At 51.3% G+C, this 24,401-nt stretch overlaps 1 protein-coding gene across 4 annotated transcripts in view; it reads left to right on the top strand.

Annotated features, from left to right (window-relative positions):
- Positions 1-24,401, top strand: part of MEGF11 (multiple EGF like domains 11) — a gene marked incomplete at both ends in the record, with an annotated part of 227,329 nt that overhangs the window by 45,667 nt on the left and 157,261 nt on the right. The gene's annotated exons all lie outside the window — the stretch shown is intronic.

Genomic DNA, 24,401 nt, shown 5'->3' with positions numbered 1-24,401 from the left:
TGGGCATCTGGGAGGAGGGGCCCCACAGCTGATGTGTGAGGGTACTCATGGGGTAATAAGGCTTTAGAGAGTGGGGTAGAGGTTTGTGGGGGTCTGTGGGAGCATGTGTTATAAGTCTAGAGAATCGTGGAGCCATCTGTGCAATGCTGACTTTTGATGAAACAGCTCTAGATCTGGTCTATGATGGTTGATATCATCTTGCCATCTGCCCATGGGTGCAGACCCGGGAAGCCTCCGTGGTCTGGGCATCAGCACTCAGCTTTACTGGTCCAAGGGCTCAGTTTTGGCACGGGGGGGGGGACTGGTCCATGAGATTGGTGGGCACTAGGATACCTCTGTGTCCCCAAAGGTAAGAGATCAGGGCACTCCTGGGCAGGTCACTGTGCTACTGCACCTCTGCACAGGTAGTTTGCTTGCTCTAGGGCGCCTCCCCTGGTGAGCTGGGTGCTCTTGGGGCTGACCCTGTGACCCACAGCAGCATACATGTCACCTCTGCTGCAGGGCCGGCCGCCAAGAAAGTGGGACGCACCTGGCAGCTGCTTGGGGAACTCTCAGCCAAGAGCCCAGTTGAAGACAAATTCTGCCTTCTACTCATGGCACCCAAGTGTTTGCAGATGTCCCCTGACACTGAATCACTCTGCTGTCAGTCAGTGATTGGTTGATATCATGGTCTTATTTAATTTTCAAAAAGGCCTTAACTAGTTCTAGGCCCACATTTCCTCCTGCTTTGGGCTGGGCTAGAGCGTCTTCTTAGGGTGACCTTAGGAGACAGCATAGCCAGCAGATCCACCAGGGGTCTAACCCCATTCTTTACCCATCTTGGGGACCCACCTCCATGATCTCTATCCCATACCGACTGTGATGATCATGGAAACTTGGAGGGAGGAGAGTTGGGTCCACGTCAGTCTACTGTGGGCTCCTGCCCTCTCTTGCTCTCTGCTGGGTCCTTTTTCTCAAAGGCCTCTGATAGAGCATCCTTGTCTTTGCAGTGCCTAAAGGCATGCTGGCCAAGGCGAGGCCCTTGGGTATGTGGTTTGGCTTTGAGCTTTGGCAGTTGTCTTGGCTTGAGGAGTTCAGATCTGTCTGGGGGTACCGCAGAAACCTCGAATGTGTTGGGCAACTATAGTGGCCACAGTATCTCCTCCTTCTACCTGTCCCTTCCACAGCTTTGAGGTGGGCTGTGGCTGAGAAAGAGGGCAAGACAAGCACAGGTGTGGTCGAGGGACATGTGAGTTAAAGGTATGCTCAGCCAGTCTTTCTGGGGACTTGAACTATGGGCTCCATGTTGGACAGAATGTCTGAGAGCTTCTCTCTTGTCTGTATTTTGCTTACAAGGAATCTTTGGTGGAGAATATCTAACTGGGATCAGCCTTGCTCACCTAGTTATGGAGGAGTCCACTGCCCGATTCAAACACCAGCACAGCCTGGTGGTGGGTGTAGTGTGGCCTCGGGGCCCCGGGTGCATATGAGACACCTGCCAGTGCCAATCTGTGTTCTCTCATGCTAACACCTGCTCAGGGCCCCGGACATTGTCTGTGTCTTCCCAGGGTTTGTGCTCTAGAGGAAGAACACTGGTAGCTCCTTGTCAATGGGACACAATACTTAGAGCAGGTCTTGCCCCCAGGGGGCATTTACCTTTTACTTTATAGTATGACACTGAGCTGATGCTGATGCAACCCCCAGAGCAGCCATCAGACTTGCTGCTGAGCAACCCACGAGCTGTTTCTTCTCCATTTAATCCACTGGAATGAACTGAAGACCCACCATTCCAGGTCCACGCAAAGGCGTGTTCTACCGAACCCTCAGGAAGTCCTTGGAGATAGCTTACAACCTATTTTGAGGGACAACAGCATTGGATTAAGGGAATTTGTACTTTTTGTATCATTCAGAGATTTGGATGTTTAGAAACTCTCCTGTGAGCTTTCCAACCTCTGCCTGAATCCCTCCAGAGGCAGGGAGCTCACCGCCTCCTGTAGAAGCAGAGTCTGACTATAGGAATCTCTCCAGAGATGGATTTCCTTTCTACCCAGAGCAAACCTGTCCCTGAATTCTACTGGTTGGTTCTTGCTCATGATGAAGGCCAGGAAAGGTGATGAATCACCATGACCTTCCTTGCCATGCCTAGAATTTCTTCCAAGAAACTCGTTGATCAAGGCCACAGACTGTGCGTACACAGAGAGTCATCTCAGAGCACTAGCCACTGAGTCTGCATAGAGGAAACCAGGGCCACGTCCATGGCCCCGCCATCGCTCCCATCCCCGGGCTTTTTTTTTCTTCTCCAAGCCTCTTTGATTCTCATGTGACATCACTGGGCTGTCAAATAAACAACCAAAAGAGCCGAGGGTGTAGCTCAGAGGAAGCGTGCCCCTGGAGTCGACCCCCAGCACCCAACAAACGGGAAGGAAGGAAATAAATGGCGGCTATATCATATGTGACATAAACTCCCATGGATTTGAGCAGCGCCCTGGGTGAAATAGTAACCTGCCGTCCTTCCTTCCCGCTCTCCATCCAATCCCTTTCCTTCCTTTCTCCCTCCCTCCTTACCTACCTTCCTTCCTTGGAACTGGAGATTGAACCCAGAAGCACTGTACCTTCAAGCTACACCTCCAGCACAATTTTATTTTATTTTTATGTTGAAACAGGGTCTCGCTAGGTTGATGAGATACTCACTACTTGCGGAGGCTATTGTCCTCAAACCTGCGATCCTCCTGTCTCAGCCTCCCAAGTTCTGGGATTATAGGTGGGCACCACCACGCCCAGCTTGAGACAGTGGTATTGCCAAAGTGGCATATGACTGATCACATCGAGTACATAAATACAGTGCAGAACCTCGCGTAAGTTCCCTGTAGGTTTACCTCTACGTCAATGTTGGGTGCCAAATTAAAAAAAAATTTTTTTTTGGACTTTCTGATTCTGAACGTGTAGCTTAGAGCCTGTGGCCCTGTGTCATAATGTTGCAAAGATTCTTCTTGTGCATATGTCTTTACCCACTCATCTTCCCAATTTCTTCTTAGAATAAGTTTCTGAAAGGAGCAGGAAGGCTCGTAAAGATCCATCATCCAATTACCTGCCCCTGCCCTGCCCTTTGAGGCTGCCGGACGATTTATAACATTGACAGTGTAGAGGGGACACGTCTAGTACTGAGCCGGGGCGGGCACTTTTCATTCTTTTACAGACTTATAACCCCGTAGCCTCATTTCCTCCAGCCCTGGACTAATTTCTTTCTGCCTCATAAAGGAAAGAAACAGATACGTCATCTTGGTGGATAGTTCCAAGCTGTTAGCTGGACCAATCTGAGGAAATGGAGTGGCTGTGTCCTGGTCATAAACCTCCATCCCATATAATAATGAAGAGTAAGAGACGAAATGCCAGTTTATACCGAGTAAAAACGACACAGTGACTCTTATTAAATTGCACTAATCTTGCAAGTGGAGATAAAAAGAAAAGAAGTTTTCCTGTATTGAATATCTAGCTTTTTAAAGTAATTAGGAATATTAAAGCGCTGACAATGATTGAGATCGAAACATTATTCATAACTTTTATTTCCTTACCGGGCAATGATCCAGTATATTTCATTTATGAGGTTGGGAGCTGTAAGGAGAAGGACGTGAGCCAATTCCTAAATTAAATATGCCCTGTTAACTTTTATAAATGATACCCAAGAATTAACTTGGAAATTTAGGCTTTCATTGTATTATTTAATTATTGTATATCCCAGGGCCGGCCAGGGTCTCGGCTCCCATGGTGCTTTGCAGTTGGGGTTCCAGACTATAGAATAGGAGTTTGGGTCTCAGGGCTCCTAGACAGCTGGGGTAGACAGAAGAGATGCCGCCCCTCCATTTCTCCACTGTCCCCCATGTGTGTTGATTCCCCAAAGCTGATCTCATTCACTTGCACGGGTAGACAAGTGCGGGGCCGTGAGAACCCTCACAGCATCCTACGGTCGGGCGACCCTCTCCCTGCAGATGCCCGCGCAGGCAGGACCGTGGAACAGCCCAGAGTAATGAAGGCAGCGTGAACCAAGTCCAGCCGCCACCACCAGCTGCTTCTGCCAGCGCTTTCTTATCTCAAATGGCGGGTGGACCCCTGGTTGACCCGGCTCTGAGCTATCTTTACAAATTCAAGCAAAACATTTACCACTCAGAAACATGCCCACACTCCTGCAGCCTGGGACCTGCCAGGTCAGAGCTTCTCCAAATAAGGGATGTGTTTGCTAGAGATACTTTTTCCAAAAAAAATTGCAGTTAAGTATGCATAATATATTATCCCCCGCTTTAGCCGCTTCAAGTGTACAGTTCTGTGACATTAGTACACTCATATTCGTTGTGCAGCCGTCACCACCATCCTCTCTAAAATTTTCAACTTCCCCAGCTGGAACTCTGTCCCCACTGAACACTCTCCCCAGGGCGCCCTCCCCAGCCCCGGCAATACCGTTCTGTGTTCTGTCTCTGAATCCAACTGCTCTGTACTTTCATATAAGTGGAATCATATAGTATTTATCCTTTTGTGTCTGGCGTATTTCCTTTTTTTCTTTTTCCTTTTGGTACTGAGGATTGAACCTGGGGTGCTCTACCACTGAGCTATACCCCCAGCCCCAGGGTCTCACTAAATTGCCCAGGCTGGCCTCGAACTTTTGATCCTCCGCATTGGCCACCCTAGTCTCTGGGATTGCAGGAATGTGCTGCTGCACCCAGCCCCTTCCTTTTTAAGGCTAACTAATATTCTCTTATGCGTATGGGTCACATTTTGCTTAGCCATTCGCCTGGCAATGGACACTCGAGACACTTGAGTTTTGGCTACCATGAATAACACGGCTTTAGACATAGGTGTACGAATGTCTGTTTGAATCCCTGCTTTTGTTTCTTTGGAGTATAACAACCAGAATTGGAAATCCTGGATCACATGATAATTATGTGTTTAGTGATTGGAGGAATCGCTATGCAGTTTTTCCCAGTGGACATACCATTTTACATTCCTACCTAAAATGCATGAGTATTACAATTGTTCTGTGTCTTCTCTAACACTTGTTATTTTCTGGTGATTTTTTTTTATTAAGGTCACCTTAATCTGTGTGACAGTATTGTATTATAGTCCTTATTATTTTGTACTACTGATGATTGAACCCAGGGCATTCTACCTCCGAACTATACCCCTAGCCGTATTTTTTTATTCTTTATTTTGAAACAGTGTCTCACTAAGTTGGGGAGTGCCTTACTAAGTAGCCAAGGCTGGCCTCGAACCTGCGATCCTCCTGTCTGAGCCTCACAATCTATCGTAGTTTTGATTGACGTTTTCCTCATGTTGGTCATCTTTTTATGAATTTATTAGCTACTTGTATACTTCTTTAGGGAAATGTTTATTCAAGTAGGCATGATGGCACACACCTGTAATCCCAGTACTTGGGAGCCTGAGACAGGAGAATCACAGGCTTGAGGACAGCCTCAGCAGATAGTGATACACTCATCAACCTAGTAAGACCCTGTTTCAAACTAAAATAGTGCTGGGGTTTAGCTTGGAGGAAGAATGCCCCTGGGTTCAATAACCAGTACTATAAAAAAAGCATGTCTATTCAAGCCCCTTACCCATTTTTTAAATCACGTCATTTGGTGGTTGTTGCGATACAGGGATTCAATATATGTTTTTTCATATTAACCACTTACTAGACACATGATCTGCAATATTTGCTCTTACTCAGTGGAATTACTCTTTATTCTAATAGTGTCCTTTGATACATACGTTTTTTATTTTGTTATTAAGTCCAGTTTAACAATGTTTTCTTCTATTTCCTATGCTGCATCTAAGCAAGCATTGCCAATTTCTTTCTTTTTTTTTTTTTTTTTTTTTTTGGTGGTACTGGGGTTCCTGGAAGCCCTTCTACCTCCGGGATACACTCCTACGGGCTACACTCCCAGACCTATTTTATATTTTTTATTTGGAAACAGGGTCTCTTAAGCCAGCGTGGCTGGCTCCGAACCAGCGCGATCCTCCTGTCTCCGCCTCCCAAGCGCGGGGATTACAAGCGTGTGCCACTACGCCCGGCAGCATTGCCAATTTCAACGGAGCTTTTACCCTCTGGTTCCTCCTAATAGTTTTATCGTTTTAGCTTTTAAATTTAGTTCTTTGATACCTTTTGAATTAAGTTTTGTATATATTTTAAGTTAAAGATCCAACTTTTTTTTTGCATGTGGATATTCAGTTGTCTCAGCACCATTTGTCTAATAAAAAAATATTTTTTATTAGAGTTTTTTTTTTTTTCAATACTGGGGATTGAACCCAGGGGCATCTACCTCTGAGCTACACCCTCAACCCTATTTTTTATTCTTTATTTTGAAACATGGTCTCACTAAGTTGTGGAAGGCCTCACAAAGTTGCCAAGGCTGGCTGTGAACCTGCAATCCTCCTGTGTCAGTCTCCCAAGTACTGGGAATACAAGTATGCGCCTCCACGCCCGGCCACTAGAGATTCTTGAAGCTATCGAGTTAAAAATTTTCACCATATAATGACATCTCTAATAATGAAACATTTTTCCTTAGACTAGAATACAAATTTTATAGAACAAAATACACAACTGGCATTTATTGAAAACACGAAAATGTGATAATTTGAGTTTATGGAAATCCTTTGAGGCTCTGCCACCACCAGGCCTCCCCAGGGGCAGGATTATTTTAGGGGTGAAAGTGGAGCTGTAGTGGAAAATGTAGAAAGACCACAACCAGAATCAGACTTCCTGGGGCCAGTGCCTGTTTGCAGGGAGCTTAGAGAGAGATCAGGACTCCTAGCCCTTTCTCCATCTGCCTTCTGGGGTGCTCTCCTCCGTCCAGCATGCTGCGTTGTCTGCAGTGTCCTTGCCATCTGTGCCTGAGCTCCTTGCCCCAGATGGATATGGGCTCTGGTCCAGCCCATGCTCTCTGGTCTTGGGTGCTCCCAGGGTCTCTGCATCTTCCCACAATGCTCAGCACTGACTCCCTGTATCGATGTGGCTTTGGCTTCCTGCATCTGTCTTCATGCTCCTCTGTAAATCCACATATACCTGGTGTGGGGTGATACAAAGTATGGTCTGGGATCCCAAAACTTTCCTTCCTTCCTTCCTTCCTTCCTTCCTTCCTTCCTTCCTTCCTTCCTTCCTTCCTTCCTTCCTCCCTCTTTGTGGTACTAGGGATGGAACCCAAGGGTATTCTACCTCCAAGCTACACCCCCAGCCCTATTTTTCATTCTTTATTTTGAAACAAGGTCTCACTAAGTTTCTTAGGGCCTCACTAAGTAGCTGAGGCTGTCTGCGAACCAAGATCCTCCTGTCTCAGCCTCCCAAGTACTGGGATTACGAACATGTGCCACCACATCCGGCTACAAAACTTAATTTCTGGTCATTGAGACTTACAGTTCAACTTGAAACTCTTGACTTGAAGCTGGGAGAGATCTCAAAAATCATCCAGTCTACTCCTTCTGCTTTACAAAGGAGTAAACTAGGGGCTGAAAGTGGGGAGGGACATGCCTGCTATCGCCCAAGCAGGTGGCAGCAGAGCTGTAACTTGCCCCCCCCCCTCTTACGCTCTCCATCGTTTTGGTGCCTTCTTTCTTTCTTTTTTTATATATATTTTTATTGGTGCATTGTAGTCAAACATCACATTGGAATACAAGACTTGTAAGGGTATACAAGCATATATCATCCAATTAGCCCTTATCCTGTCCCCATCCCAATCCCTCCCCCTCCCTCGATCCCAAGCTTGATTTGGTGATTAACTTTGATACATTTTGTTTATGTGCATCATGCGTTTTAAAGAGATTTCGTCTTCCCCCATCCCATCCCCTCTGATTGGTCACCTTGATTGCTCTTCCATGGGGCCCTTTCTTCAACTAGCTCTCCTCCCATTACCCATTTCTTCCTAGTTTTTGCATATTAGGGAAAGCATCTGATTTTCTATTTTCTGTGATGTTTCTCTGTGTATGCCATATTGTAAGTTCCATTCCCACTCCTGAAGGCCCTGCCGCTGGCCTTGCCCCCTGGCAGATTCTGATGCCAGCCTCACTAGCTCCAGCAACAGCCTTGCCTCATGGCAGGCTCCAATCCCAGACTCGCTGGCCCTGGGATCACCCCTCGGCTGGCTTCGTTCCTGGCCTCAGAGGCCCCAACACCGGCCTTGCCTCATGGCAGGCTTCAATCCCGTTACTGGCCCAGTCTTCGGCCTCACCCTCGGCGGGCTCTGATCCCGGATTTGGAGGCCTCAGCTCTGGCCTTGCCTCACTGCGGGCCTCAATCCTGGCCAGGCTGGTCTCAGCGCTGGCCTAACCCCTCGGCAGGCTCGGATCCCGGCCTCGGAGGCCCCTGCACCAGCCTTGCCTCACAGTAGGCTCCGATCCCGGTTTTGCTGGCCCCGGCACCAGTCTAACCCCTCGGCAGGCTCCAGTCCTGGCCTCGAAGGTCCCTGCACCAGCCTTGCCTCACGGCAGGCTCCGATCCTGGCCTCACTGGCCCCGGCACCAGCTTCACCCTTCGACAGGCTCTGATCCTGGCCTTGGAGGCCCCAGCACTGGCCTTGCCTCACAGTAGGCCCTGGTCCCGGGTTCTCTGTCCCCGGCACCGGCCTAACCCCTCAGCAGGCTCTGATCCCAGCCTCGAAGGCCCCTGTCCCGGCCTTGCCTCATGGCAGGCCCCAGTCCTGGCCTCGCTGGCCCCAGCACCGGCTTCACCCTTCGGCAGGCTTCGATCCTGGCCTTGGAGGCTCCAGCACCGGCCTTGCCTCATGGTAGGCCCTGGTCCCGGGCTCTCTGTCCCCGGCACCGGCCTAACCCCTTGGCAGGCTCCAATTCCGACCTCAGAGGCCCCAGCACCGGCCTAACCCCTTGGCAGGCTCTGATCCTGGCCTCAAAGGCCCCAGCACTGGCCTTGCCTCACGGCAGGCTCCGATCCCAGCCTCGTTGGTTCTGGCACCAGCCTCACCCCTCGGCAGGCTCCGATCCTGGCGTCAGAGGCCCCAGCACTGGCCTAACCCCTAGGCAGGGTCTGATCCTGGCCTCGGAAGCCCCAGCACCAGCCTAGCCTCACGGCAGGCTCTGGTCCCAGCCTCACTGGTCCTGGCACAGGCCTAACCCCTTGACAGGCTCCAATCCTGGCCTCAGAGGCCCCAGCACCAGCCTTGCCTCATGGCAGGCTCTGATCCCGGCCTCACTGGCCCCAGCCTGGTGCCTTCTTTCTTCCTTGGGCTGCTGTGGGAGCCAGGGGCCAGGATTGCAAAGAGTTGCTAGGTCCTGTCTTAGCAAAGCAAACAGGCCAAGTGTTTCTAAGACTTGTGCAGCTGTCCTAGGGTTGGGACCCTCCTTCCCTCTCTTCCTCCCATGACTACTGGTCAAGCCAGGGCACTGTGTCCCCAGCGCATGCTGAAGCTTCACATACATGTTCTCATCCTGCCCAGCAGCCTAGGGAGGTCACTTGTGTCATTCCATTTCACAGATGAAGAGACCAGAGCTTAGGGAAGTGGATTTCACTCATGATTTTCACCCAACTGACAAGTGGAAGTCCTGGGATTAGAACCAGACCTTGTTTCTTCCTGCAGCTCCATGCTGCTTCTGAGAGGATGGAAGTTGTCATAGTCAGTTTGAGTTGCTGTAACAAATATACCCAGACTGGGTGGCTTAAACAACCAAAATGTATTCTTCGCAGTTCTGGGCTGGGAGCCCCGGATCGAGGTGTTGGCTTTCTCAGTTTCTAGTAAGGGCCTGATTCCTGGTTTGTAGATGGCCATCTCCTACTATGTCCTCCTGTGGCAGGAGATCATCTTGCTCACGGCTCTAATAAGGGCACTAACCCCATCACGAGGGCCCCACCCTCAAAGGGCGCTGCCCTTGCATGCCACCACCCTGGGCATTAGGGCTCAGTATGTGCATATGGGAGACAGACACTGCCCCAGCAGAAGCCCTGCACTGGTCCCACATCTGCCTGGGTGTCCTGGCTAAGTCCCTTAGCTCACAGACCTTGAAAAGCATTTTTCGCACATCCGCAGCTCCCTTCTGTCCCTGCCACAGTGGCTGCACCTCTCTCTCTGGACCTCAGTTTTCTTGCCTGTAAAATGGAAGGTTAGCATGACTCTTCCAGCTCTAGAATTCTGTAATGCTCTGTTTTGGGGAAGTCAGGGTCCAAGTTCATCTCACCCAATCCCTGGTCCTGGTGACCTTCTCACTGGTGGCTGATGGGGAGGGTCCCCCCTCCCAGTTCTCCCTCTATTTGCCCCTGCATGGAGAGGAGTGGGGAGATGGAGCAGCCGGGGAGGAGCGGCCTCATGCCACGTCCTGTCCTGGTCTCCCCTGGGTGGGGGCTCTAGGTGAGCCCTCGGTTGCCCAGGCACAGGCTGGTGCTGGATGGGGTGGGGTGTGCAGTGGGCGCTATGTGGACCTGGAGGCCACAGCGCTTTCCTGGGGTGTGTTTTTCACTGCACTGAGCCGGCTGTCAAGGTTAAAGCAACTTCAGATGAATCACCACAAAGCAATTACACAGCTCTCTCACGGCTCTGCCCGCCCCAGCCCTCGCAGGCCGCCTGGGCCGCCGTCTGCCAGCATCTGGTGTGCCCGTGGGCCTCCCCGGGACGGCGGCTCCATGTCAGCCCGGCACGCTGGGTGCAGCCACTGTGGCAGGGACAGAAGGGAGCTGCGGATGCGCGAAAAATGCTTTTCAAGGTCTGTGAGCAAGAGAAGCTGTTAGTCCCCCCAGAATCCCAGTGATGAGCAAAAAGGATTCGATAGCCAGGCCACTGGCCATGGCCGCTCAGAATGGCCTCTCCTTGAGTTCCATTTGACACACGTTTGCTGAGTGCTTCTCCAAGGCCAGTGCTGCTGGGGGTGTTGGGAGTGAGGAGGGCAGAGCCCCCGTCCTCAGAGAACACGGATCAGAGCCAGAGCCATCCGCACGGAGCCAGGGAGGAAGGTGGGGGAGGAAAGTCTGGTCCCATGGAGAGGGGCCTGGATGGCTCTGGAGAGCCGCCACTGGCACTGGAAGTGGTGGAGAGAAGCAGCCAGGTGTGTGGGGAAAGGAATCAGCAGATCCAGCCGCCTCTCTGCCCATCTTTCTGCTCTTAGCTGTTGCTGTCCTCCATTTCTTGCCTTTCTAGGTTTTTGTTTGGGTTTGGTTTGTTTTTGTTTTTATTTTATTTTATTATTATTTTACAATACTGGGGCAAACATGAGCGACATCCCCAAAGCCTTTTTGCCTTCTTTTTTTTTTTTTTTTTTTTTTTTTGCGGGTCTGGGGATGGAACCCAGAGGCATTTGACTTCTGAGCCACATCCCCTGCCCTATTTTTATTCTTTATTTTGAAACGGGTTCTCACTAAGTTGCAGAGGGCCTCACTAAATAGCTGAGTCTGTCCATGAACCACAATCCTCCAGTTTCAGCCTCCCGAATGCTGGGATTGCAAGTGTGTGCCACCACGCCCGGATCTTTTTGCTTTTTATTTTGAGACAGAGTCTTGCTGAGTTAGCCAGGCTGGCTGCAAACATGTGACCCTCCTGCCTCAGCCTCCCTAGTCACTGGGATTATGGGTGTGTGCCACCGCTCCCTGCTCCACCTCCCTCTTCTGGACGCACTGCAGCCTTGGCCCTGCAGCTGCCCGTTGAGAGCTTATTTGCGCTCTTTCAGTCTTCTTTCCAAAAGTGTCTCATGGGAAATGAAAGCAAGCAGGTGTGGGGCCAGAAGCATGGGCAGAGCAGACATCTGAGGCCCTGCCCAAGGTCCCAGGGAGGAGAAGATGGGGCTGTGTGGGGACAGCTTGTGGAGACACCAGGGTACAGGGCTGACAGCAGCTGGTCCTCCCACCTCTTCTCTGTTGTGGGACCAGGTCATGCTCCTGAAATGAAGGAGACCTCCCCAAAGCCCTCACTGCCCCCCAGGGAGTCCCAGGACTTTGCTATGCGCCTGGCCCTGCCCTTCCTAGGTCCTGAGGAGACAGGCCAGGGCCAGAGGGCCTTGTGGGCCATGGCCATCCCCTGGATAGGGGGCGGCCTCCCAGGCTCGCGCCCCTTGCCCTCTGCCCTCTGCCTCTCAGACCCGGGAGGGCCGTGAAGCCCATGGCCGATCCCGAGAGTCCGCGTCTATGCCTGGGAGAGCCAGAAACTGGGGAGCCCAGGGGTCTGTGTGAGCTGTGTGTTTGGGGGTGGTGTGGGGGAGGAGGGCGGTACATTCTGCCCAATTCAGCTCTGGCCATCTGCTCCCTGGGAACAAAATTAATAAATAAACGACACGCAGGGAGTCTTAAGAACTGGCAAGAGGGAGGGGTGGAAGAGCCTGCCTAGGATGTGGCAAAACAGAACAGAGTGGCAGGGATGAGCTGGCACGCCGTGGGGGCTGGCAGTCGGTACTGACGTCCCTCCCTGGCCCCATGCAGGCACGGGACAGACATGGTGCCCCTGTGCGCGCCCGACCTGCACGTCCAGGGTGGCGTGGGCAGGGTCTCCATGGGAAACTCTGCTTCTCAGGGAGGGAATCACCAACTGCTCCACCCACTCTGTCAGCCCGATGGGAAGACTGGGGGCCTGAAGCGGGAAGGCAGCCCTGTGCCAGGGAGAGGGGTCGGTCCCTTTCAGCTCTGCTGGAGATAGATGTGTCCATCTGGGACCCCACCTGGGGTCCACCTCCTGCAGCCTGAGCAGAGGGAACTGGGGCTCCTGCTCTGTGGGCGGGTGAGGAGGCTGAGGTCCAGGGGCTCATGAGGTCACTCAGCCACTCCAGAAGCCAGCTCCTGGTGTAGGTCTACCAGGAGGCAGGGCCACCGCCCCGGCCTCGCTCCTGCTTCTAGCTCAGCATTCTCCCTGGCTGCCCGCCCTGCCGTATGCACCTCCTCGTTATCTCCACCTTCAGGAGACCTGGGACCCAGGCAGAGCCAGGGCTAGAACCAGGCAGCCTGGAGGCCACGTATGAAACTCCAGGGCTCTCTGCTGTGGCTGCCCAGACCCTCCCGCACTTGGGAGGTGGGGAGGCAGGAAGATGCCCACAGGCCAGGCCACTGTCCTGCTCCTGCCACCTGCAGGGAAGCGCCCAGCTCCTGGGCCAAGCCCTTAAGGCCCCCTGGATCCTAGCCCTCCTCTCCCCATTGACTCATGGTTCTTTGCCTCCAAAGCCCGCCGAAGCCACCTCTGCAGAGTCCCAGCGCCCCTCTCCACCTCTGCAGAGGCTCTCCTGAGTCCCAGCGCCCCACGAGATCCTCCCCGCCCTTGATGGTCGCTGTCTGGCTGTGTGTTTGCTTCCTCTCAGCCCCTGTCCCCTGAGACCTTCTCCATGGCAGGGCTCAGATTTTACTTGTCCCTCTGACCCCAAGCTCCCCATGCTGCCCGGCATACAGTGGGCACCCAGCATGGGATATGGGATTAAATAGGAACTTACCTGGAAAGAGGGGGGGTCTCTGTTGGAGACTTGAAGAAATGCAAAGCCTGGCTGACCAACCTTTGGAAGCTTTTCATCTGCCGGAGGGACTGTGTGAAGACAGAGTCAAATTGTTCCTTCAAAGAAACAAAATTGTGTGTGTGTGTGTGTGTGTGTGTGTGTGTGTGTGTGTGTGTGTACGCACACGCGTGTTACTGGGGATTGAACCTAGAGGCATTCTCCCTTCAAGCTATACTCGCAGTCCATTTTATTTTTTATTTGGAAACAGAATCTTACTAGGTTGATGAAAGTCTCACTGCTTGCTGATGCTGCCTTCAAACCTGCAATCCTCCTGTCTCAGTCTCCCAAGTACTAGGATTACAGGTGTGCACCACTATGCCCAGCTCAGAGGTCTCTTTTGGCTAGAGACCTGGGAAAGATGCCCAGAAGTTGGAGCAAGTGGAGGCCGGGGGAGGGTGCGGGGTGAGTGGTCGGTGCTCAGGTATGGAAAGAGAAGGCGCTCAGGGCAGGTTCATCACGTAAGCAGAGCTGCCGATGGTGAGCAGATGAGGGTGGATGGAGTAGAGGGTGCCGGAGGACTGGGAGCCAGGCTGGACCAGGAGGCCAGGCCAGATGGCGTGACTTACTCCAAGGCCCTGGAGCTTAGACAGAAAGTGCCCCAGGGAAACCACACAGACTCAACTTGTGTGAGATGCGCCTTCCACTGAATCTGCTGCATTTCCCGGTGGGGCAACCCAAGTAACCTGTGACCAGGTGTGGGCTTAGGTGTGGGAAGAGAGATGCTGGAGGCTCTAATCTGCCCTGGCAGCCCTGGCCAGTCCTTCTGGACTAGCTGGGCCATGTTTTCTTTCCCCTGTTCCAGACTGGAGGCTGTTGAGGAACATATTGCCCACACTCTTGGCATTGGGTGGGGAGTGGATTGGATGGGGGGGGGGCTGTGATTAAGAGTTGGTGAGTGGATTTGGGCAGGGGGTGACCCAAAGAGGCCAAGTTGGGTATGTCCTGGCCTGACACCATTCTACCTCTCTGGCTGGACCAGGGAAGGCCAACCTGATGGCCAGGGAAATGCTTGGGAGAGCCCTGTTGTCTATGCTTGGGAGAGCCCTGCTGTCTATGGCGTTGCTGACTTCCAGCCCAGCTGTGTGGGGCAACTCTGCCCTCTGTCCCCAGTTCTCAGACCCTGGGGGGCTCCCAAAGCAGTCAGGACTGCCTAACTGCTACAGCAGCAGAGGCAGCTTCAGAACTGGGGGATCTGATGCCCTTTAACAAGGGAAGCCCATTCTGGCAGGCTGGGTAATAGGCCTCAAATTGAATAATTAATAAAGTTATAAAAATATGTCTACTATATGGCCAGAATAATTCAGCCAAATTAGAAGCAATTATTTCTTGCAGTTATGCCACTCTGTATTTTTTACACACAGCTCCAGCAACAAGACAGGATTCCCAGGCTTGGCTGCCTGCTTGAGGAGTTCTATTGAGATAAATCCTTTCCTAGGGCTTCTTCCAGTCAAGGAACATACATCTTTCCATCCTTCTGTCCGTCCACCTATCAGTTTAACCAACCGTCCCCCTGTCCAACTTTGTATCAATATATATCCACCTGCCCATCATCCTGCCCATGCACCTGCCCATCCTTCATCCATCCCTGCATCCATCTGTCCATCTGTTCATCCATCTTCTCATTCAGCAGACACTGTTTAAGCCCTTCCATGTGTCTGACATTGTGCCATTCCTGGGCATGGGGAGGTGATCAGCTGCCCCTGTCCCTTCCCAATGGGCTCCCAGCCAGGGGACCTTTGGGTCCTGGGGGCTCTTGTTCCTCTTGAGAGGTCCTGTTGAATGTAATGGTTTTTCCCTTCATCCCTTTCCTCTAATCTACGATACAGATTATAGATATTTATACTTAAACCTACCCTCAAGCTAAATAATAGGCTCCTCTTCTCCAGGCTCAGCTTGTCACCCCGTACTCGAGAGTTTAGGGGTCTGCTGGCTCCAACACGCCACCCTTCCTGGGTCCAACCTTTATCACTTAGTGGTCAAAAGACATGGGATCTGGCTCCACCCAGCCCCTGCTCTCAAGGTGGTCTGGACAAGACATTTATTTCTTCTTGGCCCATCTGCAAAATATGAAGAATCACTGTGCCACTGAGCTCACAGGGATGGCAAGAGTCAAGAGGTCCTAGGGCTAGCTGGGTGTGGCGGCGTAGCCTGTAACCCTAGGGAGGTTGAGACAGGAGGATGACAGGCTCAAGGCCAGCCTCAGCAACTTAATAAGGTCTCAGCAACTAGTGAGACTGTTTCAGAATAAAAAATAAAATAGGGCTGGGAGTGTAGCTCAGAGGTAGAATGCTGGCCTGAGTTAAAACCCTAGTAATGCACGCGCGTGGACACACACACACACACACACACACACACACACACACACGGCTTAAGGCTACCAGTTTGAGCCTCATGTTTGCTTCCTGAAACACTGGAGATAAATCTAATTCTGAGTTAAACCAACTCAGACCTTATAGGCATCCTGCAGGAAATCCTTCCATAAAACCAGTGTTCTTTTTACAATGAAAACATCTTCCTTCTGATTTCTCTGGCTAGACACTGGGTTTTTTCTTTTAATGCAGCAAACCAGGATCAGTTTGTTAAATCTTCATAGAGCCCTTGCTGTAAGCCTGGATCTGCGCTGGCTGAATCTGACAGAATCTTTAAGTGAGTTATTTTATGGTTACTAAACCCTAGGAGCCTGGTATATGCGGATCGCTGAGGAAGCAGAGAGACCTAGGACTCCACCCTGCCCCAGGGCGCCTCCCTGACCCCGGTCCCTTTTTGCCTCATTATAAGTCAGGATGTTAGAGCTAGCAACCGCCTTTGGAGAGGATATTTGCCATACATATAATCTTCCAGGTTCACAGTCAGAATATATATATATTTTAATCCTACAAATCAATAAGATCAACCCAGTTCAAACACCGGCAAAGAATATTAACATACAGTTCCCAGAAAAAAAGGATGTTGAGATGGGCAATGAGCGTGTGAAGAGGGGCTCACTTCACTGGTGGGTGGTCCAGGCTCTCCATATCAGAGCCCGGGGGTCCTGCCATAGCGTCCTCAGAGATTGTGCCAGGAATTAGTAAGGATAAAGACAAATGGATGCACCCATTTGATGCTGGTGGGAGTGTGAACTAGCAGCATAGTTATAGGGAGGAAGCAGTCAGCTCATTTAAAGCTGAAGCTAACGCTAACCCCAGAATCCCAGACATTTCGAACCCGTTTCTACCATGATCTAGGTTAATAAATACATTTCACAACATGTCACAGCACATACATACGTGCAGGCTGATGTTTTTAAGTCTCTTCGTTTTAATTTTTTAAAAAGGGAGTCATGATCTATCTATTGTGTTGATTTGCTGACTCTCTGGGTTAAGTCAGGAAGTTGCTCCAGGGACCCTCCCCAACACGTGCGGCCCCGAATCATTGTTTGTAACGGAGGAAAGCTGCGTGTTCCACAGAGGTCCCTCAAGAGGGAAATGGATAAATTGTAATATATTCATACAGTGGAATCTCCGCAGCAGTTAAAATGAATGAAGTAGCTTTATACCTGTCTACCTGGATGAATCTCAAATATATCATACGGAGTTGAAAAGCAAGTTGCAGGGGGCTGCATACAAAGCATATGGCATAATTTACATAAGGTTAAAAGCATGCAGAATACTGAATAGGTTATCTATGGGAATACTCATTTGTAGTAAATGTATACAAACATGGAGGCGGCACACACTAAAGCCAGGCTCCGGTTACCCCTGGGGAGGGAGAGGCTGTGATGGGGAGGGATACGCAGGGAGTAACAGTAATGATTTGCGTCTAAAATAAAAACACTTAGCCCAGTGTGGTGGGCTAAATATAATCCCAGTCCTTGGAAGATGAAATAGGAAGATCACAGGTTCCAGCACAGCCTCAGCAAGTAGTGAGACTTTCATCAACCTAGACCCTCTTTCAAAATAAAAATGAAAAATGTGATTGGGGTGTAGCTCAGAGGTAGAATGCCCCTGAATTCAATCCCTAGTAACACACACACACACACACACACACACACACACACACACACACAAAAAATCTGTAGCAAAAGTGGAGAATGTTAAAATTTGTTTAGTAACACTGTTTTAACTTTCTCTAAACTTTACCATATACTTGAAATAGTCGTCGTCGTCGTCGTCGGTCGTCGTCGTCGTCGTCGTCGTCGTCGTCGTCTTCTTCTTCTTCTTCTTCTTCTTCTTCTTCTTCTTCTTCTTCTTCTTCTTCTTCTTCTCAGTACTGGAGATTGAATTCAAGGACATTCTACCTTTAAGCTACACTCCCAGCCCTATTTTTTTATTCTTTATTTTGAAACAGGGTCTTGCAGCCGGGCGTGGTGGCGCACGCTTGTAATGCCCGCACTTGGGAGGCTGAGACAGGAGGATCACACAGGTTCAAAGCCAGCCTCAGCTACTTAGTGAGGCTCTCAGTAACTTAGTGAGACCCTGTTTCCAAAAATAGGTCTGGGAGTATAGCCCGGAGGTAGAAAGCCCCTGGATTCCACCCCCAGTACCCCCCCCACACACACACACACAAAAAAAACAGAAACAGGGTCTTGCTAAGTTGTGGAGGCCTCACTAAGTAGCTGAGGCTGGCTGTGAACCTTTTATCCTTCTGTCTCAGTTTCCCAAGAACTGGGATTACAAGCGTGCACCACCACGCCTGGCTTAGTTGTGTGTGTGTGTGTGTGTGTGTGTGTGTGTGTGTGTGTGGTGAGGAGGGGATGTGTTAGTTTTGGCTCAGCTTAGGTTGGTTCAGAAACACTTGCGGAAACCAGGTGTGGTGGCACACACTTATAAATCTGTAATCCTAGTACTTGGGAGACTGAGATAGGAGGATCGCAGGTTAGAGACCAGCAGTGCATGGTCATCTAATAAGACCCTGCTTCAAAGTAAAAAATAATATAGGGCTGGGGTGTAGCTCAGAGGTAGAGTCCCCCTGGGTTCAATTCCCAGCACACACACACACACACACACACACACACACACACACACACACACACTCTGGTGCGACTGTGATGGCCGTGAGGTTTGGAGTGGGCAGGGCAGTGGGGGGGACATTAGGAGAGAATCACAGGCTACCCACCCACCCGTGTCTGCCATGAAAAACAGATAAACATTCATGCTGCAAACAGGGAGCCAAAGTTCAGGACCTGAGTCTCCCTGGGGGATGAGGGAAGGCTCCCTGGAGGAGGTGAGGGCAAGCCGAGCCTTGAAGGATGGATAGAAATTGATGGCGTAGAGACTCTGGGAAGGAGAGGAGAAAGAGGGGAGTATGAAGCAGCCGCCTGGGTTTCTAAGCCACAGCCCTGCAGCAGAGATGGTTACAGGCCCTGTAGGAGATGAGATAAGGGGCCGGAGAGGCGGGTCTCATTAATCATGGTGCTCAGGAGAGCTGGGCCCAGGATGGGAGACTGCCATTCCACCGCCCATCCAGACAGGGCTCCTCGGGGAGGAAGGGAGACAAAGTCCTGCTCCAATCCCACACTGCAGATTTATTTGGCCAGCCCCCCAATAAATTCCTCACGCCAGAGGCCTCACCATCCGTCTCGGGCAGTACAGGGGGACAGCAGAGGCAGTGTCTGTCTTGAATCGCTCGGGGACACAGCCACACGTCTTGCTAGCAGGTGAGCTCCTAAATCCTCCTCTGACTTGCTCCCCTCCTAGTAAATCTGAATAGTTTAAAATAACTCCTTCCGACCTTGAGGCCGGTGCCAACTTTCTGCCATCCATCAGCCCTGGCCGATTTCTTATTAAGGTTCTGCTGTTCCCTCGGAAGAGTCGCCACCTTAAATCAAGGGCCCGATAGGGCAGGGGAGAGACAGGACCTGGGGTAGCGCGGGCGACACCAGTCAGGGAGATGGGGCTCCAGGGCCGCTGGGGCAGGTCGCAAGGCCTCGGCCTCTGGCTCCGCACTTGCACGGGCCCAGGGGCGCGGTGTCCAAGCTCGGCAGAGCCCAGAGCGCAGCCCAGGGAGACCCTCGCCCTGGCGACTTTCCACAGGCTTCCCACACGCTGCCCCAAGGGGTGCCCGGAAGCCAACTCCAGCACTGCCCATTCATTCATTCACACCATCATTCATTCATTTACTCACTCATTCAATGGCTCACCATTCATTCACTCGTTCATTTGGTCACTTATTCACGCATTCATTCATTCACTCATTTATTCATTTACTCATTTATTCATTCACTCATTCACTTAGTCACACATTTACTCTCTCATTCGCTTGTTCATGTAGTCATTCATTCACTTGTTCGCTTAGTCACGCATTCATTCACTCATTCATTCATTTACTCACTCATTCAATTACTCACCATTCATTCAATCGTTCATTTGGTCACTTATTCACTCACTCATTCATTCATTCATTCACTCATTTACTTAGTCATTCACTAGTCACACATTTACTCTCATTCACTTGCTCACTCAATTACTCATTCACTCGTTCATGTAGTCATTCATTTGCTTGTTCACTTAGTCACACATTCATTCACTAATTCACGTAATTACTCATTCATTCATTCACTCAGTCACTCATTTGTTCACTCACCATTCACTACTCCTTCACTCGCTCACTTGGGAATCCATGCCACTTACTTAATAAATCTGTGCCGATGCTTTTGTGTGCCTGCTCTGGGGATATGGCAGTAACCAGGACAGAAGGTCCGTGTTTCCCCCGATATTCCCTCTTAGGTAGGAAAACAGTCAGCAAGTGCGGAAGTGAACATGCATCTGTAAGTGGGGCAGACGCCATGGAGAGGGTCAATGGAGTGACGGTTTGGAGGGAGTGGGTGGATGGTCAGGGTGATTTGTGGGGGGGCATTTGAATCTAGACATGAGTGCTGAGGAAGAGCCAGCCATGTAAAATATAGGGGCATCTGTGTGTTGACCAGCCTCAGTTCGTGGTCTGATTTTGACTCAGGTTATAAAACGTGTTTATGCCCGGGGACACTTGCTATGTGAGGCTCTGCAGAGGGTTTATAAAATAGTGAGCAAGTTCTGCTCATGGTGCGTTCACCTCCGAAGTGTGATCATGTGCTGCTCAAGGCACCACGGCAGCACGCCGAGAGCTCAGGGAAGGCGCAGGTCCCCTCCGCCGGGTGAGCAGGGAGGGGCTCAGGAGAGAACAGAGCACCCGGAGGGCGGCGTCAAGCAGGAGCCGAGGGCTCTGACCAGTACCCGGCCAGGGGGTGCTCCTTTATTGTGGCAGATGCCAGTCCTGGGTGGGTGCATGTGTCCTAGTAATTAACCAAAGTGAACCGAGTTGTTTCTCAGAGGAAGGAACACAGACGAAACATATTGCCTCATCAGCAAAAGAATTATGGGCAGGGAGCCTTGTGGAGTGGGAGCCAGCCCTCTTTAAATAACTGGCAGCAGGAGGATGGGGTGGACTCTCATTCCTTTGTTGTTGCTGCTGCCAAAGGAAATCACCGAGGTATCCCTTCTTCTGCATCACGTGTCTCTCAGCTCCAGGCCACACAACCCCGACTGGGAACCAGAGCCTTGGATGGTACAGATCTCAGGATGACAGATTCCCGATGCAGCTTCCCACCCCCCCCCCGAGTCTGGAGATGGAACCCAGAGGCATTTAACCTCCAAGCCCTACCCCCTGCCCATTTTTTTATCCTTTATTTTGAAACAGGGTCTCACTGAGTTGCGGAGAGCCTCACTAAGTAGCTGAGGTTGTCCGCGAACCGCGATCCTCCTGTCTCAGCCTCCCGAATGCTGGGATTACAAGCGTGCGCCACCACGCCCGGCTCCTGATGCAGCTTTGGGGCCTTTCTGAGGAGAGACACCCACGCCGCAGTCCGCTGTTGCTGAAAGGAGCAACCCTCTTCCACTCATCAATACAATTTGCTTAGCAAATAAAGATTAGCAGAGTAGACGGGTCTGTGTTTTGCTGTCAGCTCTAAACGTCCCTTGACATCAGTCACAGCTGGGGGTCCTAGGGACAAGGCTGCAAGTAATCCAGGGCCTGAGATGCGTCCTCCTGCGCGCAGGGCAGGAGAGGAGGCTGGGCGGAGAGGGAGGGATCCTCTGAGGCAGACCTCGGGGAGTCTTCATCTCCCCCCATGTCCCTGGAGTGCGTGGCGCAGACCAGAATGAAGAACCGGGGCAACGTGGTCCCCAAGTTATACCAAGAGAGGCCCCGCTGAAGTGAACAGCCACCGTCTGGCCCAGTTCTTAAGGGGTGGGGAGGTTATGCTAATGTGGAGAGTTTTTCCTCTCAGTTTCATTTTTCTTTTCAGAATTTTCCCACAACCTTTGATGCCCAACACTGCTTGATTACACTAAGGCCGAGGGCAGGGGGTGGGAACGGTACTGAGCAGCTAGCGCGCGGGGGTTCTGGGCGAGGAGCTCACGGACATCGATCTCATTTAATCCTCCTGACAGCCCTGCAGATTCTTCTCACCTGACAGATGAGAGCATGGAGAGGTGAGGCTGTCAGGGCCTCACAGCTGCGAAGGGGAGCTGCCGGCTAGTCTGAATAGCGTTCACCTTAGCCCAGAATTACCCAGTGAGCTCTGCAGGACGTTTGTAAATGGTGTTTTGCCAAGATCCACCACCACCCCCAGACCCAGCCTCTGCAGGAATACAAGCACATACGTGTACAGTGGTGCACAGCTGCAATCCCCATACTCAGGAGTCTGGGACAGGAGGACCACAGGTTCGAGGCCAGCCTCAGCAACTTAGTGAGACCATGTTTCAAAAATAACAAATAAAAAGGGCCAGGGGATCCGGGCGTGGTGGCGCACACTTGTAATCCCAGCAAGTGGGAGGCTGAGACAGGAGGATCGCGATTCGTGGCCAGCCTCAGCTACTACTTAGGCCCTTTGCAACTCAGTGAGACCCTGTTTCAAAATAAAGAATAAATAACAGGGATAGGGGTGTAGCTCAGAGGTAGAATGCCCCTGGGTTCAATCCCCGGCACTGCAAAAAACAAAAGGGGGGGGAGGGTTAGGGGTAGAGGTCAGTGATAGAACCTACCTGGGTTCAATCCCCAGTACTTAAAAAAAAAAAAAAAAGAATCCAAGTGGACAAACCTCACCTCCAGCACTTGTCGACCATGCCCTTTGCTTGCTCGGCAGCACCCGCGGTGCTCCGTGTTCCTCCTTCCCTGCCCAAGCGGGCCCGTTTGTTCCCTCGGGCACCACAGCCCAGCCAGGGTGGGCTTGCGTGGCTTAGATCAGTTACGAATGTGTAGGGAGGTGACCTCCAGGTCAGTGTGCCTTGAAAGTTTCCAGAGCCCAGCTCCCTGGCTGCTCCCTGCAAGCTCTGCCTGGAAGGGTAGCAGAGCCTGACAGAGCTCCCACAGGGATGGCTCCACTTCTTTTTTTCTTTTTCTTTTCTTTTCTTTTCTTTTTCTTTCTTTCTTTCTTTCTTTCTTTCTTTTTTTTTTTTTTTTTTTTTTTTTTTTTTTTTTTTTTTTGGTAGTACTGGGGATGGAACCCAGAGGCTTTCTACCTCCGGGCTATACTCCCAGCCCTATTTTATATTTTACTTGGAAACAGGGTCTCACTAAGTTGCTGAGAGCCTCACTAAGTAGCTGAGGCTGACTTCGAACCCATGCGATCCTCCTGTCTCAGCCTCCCAAGCACGGGGATTGCAAGCATGCGCCACCCTGCACGGCCGGCCGGATGGCTTTATTTCTAAACCCAGAGCCTCTGAGGGCCTTTACTAAAGCTGAGTTTTCCCAGCCCTCCTCCATGCAGGGGCAACCTCAGGCCGCCCACTGCCGGGCCAGGCCTGTCACTCTCTGACTGTCTCCAGTCTCTCCCTTCTCTGAGCCTCAACTTCATTTTCAAATAAGATTCGATTTTGATAGATCCGTGGTTTTTAAGGGGGGAGTGCCTCCTAGGGGACACCTGGCAATGTCCAGAGACGTTTCGGGTTGTCACAGTTGTGGGTAGGGCACTGCTGGTATCCAGTGGGCAGAAGCCGGGGATGCTGCTAAGGAACAGGACAGCCCTTATACAGAGAAACCCCACCTGCACCTCAACAGGGCTGCCATCATGAAAGCCTGAAACTGTACACACCCACGCAGCTCCTACCTTTGTTCATCAAACAGCATTTGTCAGGCGCCTCCTGGGTGCCTGCTAGTGATGGGGCTGAGTCCCTGCCCCCTGGGGCTCAAGTGTAAGGATAACGATCACCATGCTTTCATCTTGGCTAAACACTAACTATAAGCCAGCTTCTTTCTATGAACTGACTTCTTCAAGCCTCAAAACCCCTTAAATACTACTTTATTAGTCCCCTTTTACAGATAAGGTAACTGAGGCCCAGCAATTTGCTTAAGGCCACACAGCTTGTAAGTGGTAACTAAGTAAGTAGTGGCTTGCACACGTTACTACAGAGCCATACTCCAATCGGACCACTTCCACCGCCCCTAGAAGAAAAGTAGCTGGAAATTTCTGCGCAGAGAGGGGGGGGGGGGGTTGGAGAGGAAGCCTCAGGCCCTAAGGTCTCTTTATCATGCAAACCGTTTAGCGAACTGCAGAAGGGCCTCATGACTATAAACCAGCCCGTAATGACCTGACAGGCAAAGGGGGCTGGAGAAGTGTTAGGGCCACGGAGGCATTAATCTGCTTCCAGCCTCTGCTGCTGGAAAGACATTTGTTAGAGCGGTTATGGGAGCCATAAAAGGCTATTTGACGGCGCCCTCCCCACTAGGCCCCTGGTGAGCAGGAGAGGCCCGCTCTGGGCCCGGTTCATCTACTGGCCCAGGGCACCCCCCACAACCTGCCTTAGGTAGGAGGCTGGGAGCTGAGGGGAAAGGGCAGACAAGCTGGATTCTCCTTCCTTTCATGATCCTAAAGTGATTCCAAGGTCCCCGGCAAGTCCTGCAATTATTACACTGGGCTCTGTTTATCCATCTGTAAAATGGAGACATTAGTATTTATTTCCCAGGGCAGTTCTGCGGCTCTGATTTCTACCGAGGTGCCAGGCACCGTCACTGCTGGTGGC

This window comes from Muscardinus avellanarius, assembly GCF_963383645.1.
Source record: "Muscardinus avellanarius genome assembly, chromosome: 3".
Classification (NCBI taxonomy): Eukaryota; Metazoa; Chordata; class Mammalia; order Rodentia; family Gliridae; genus Muscardinus; species Muscardinus avellanarius.
This window is presented reverse-complemented; position numbering and strand designations above follow the sequence as displayed.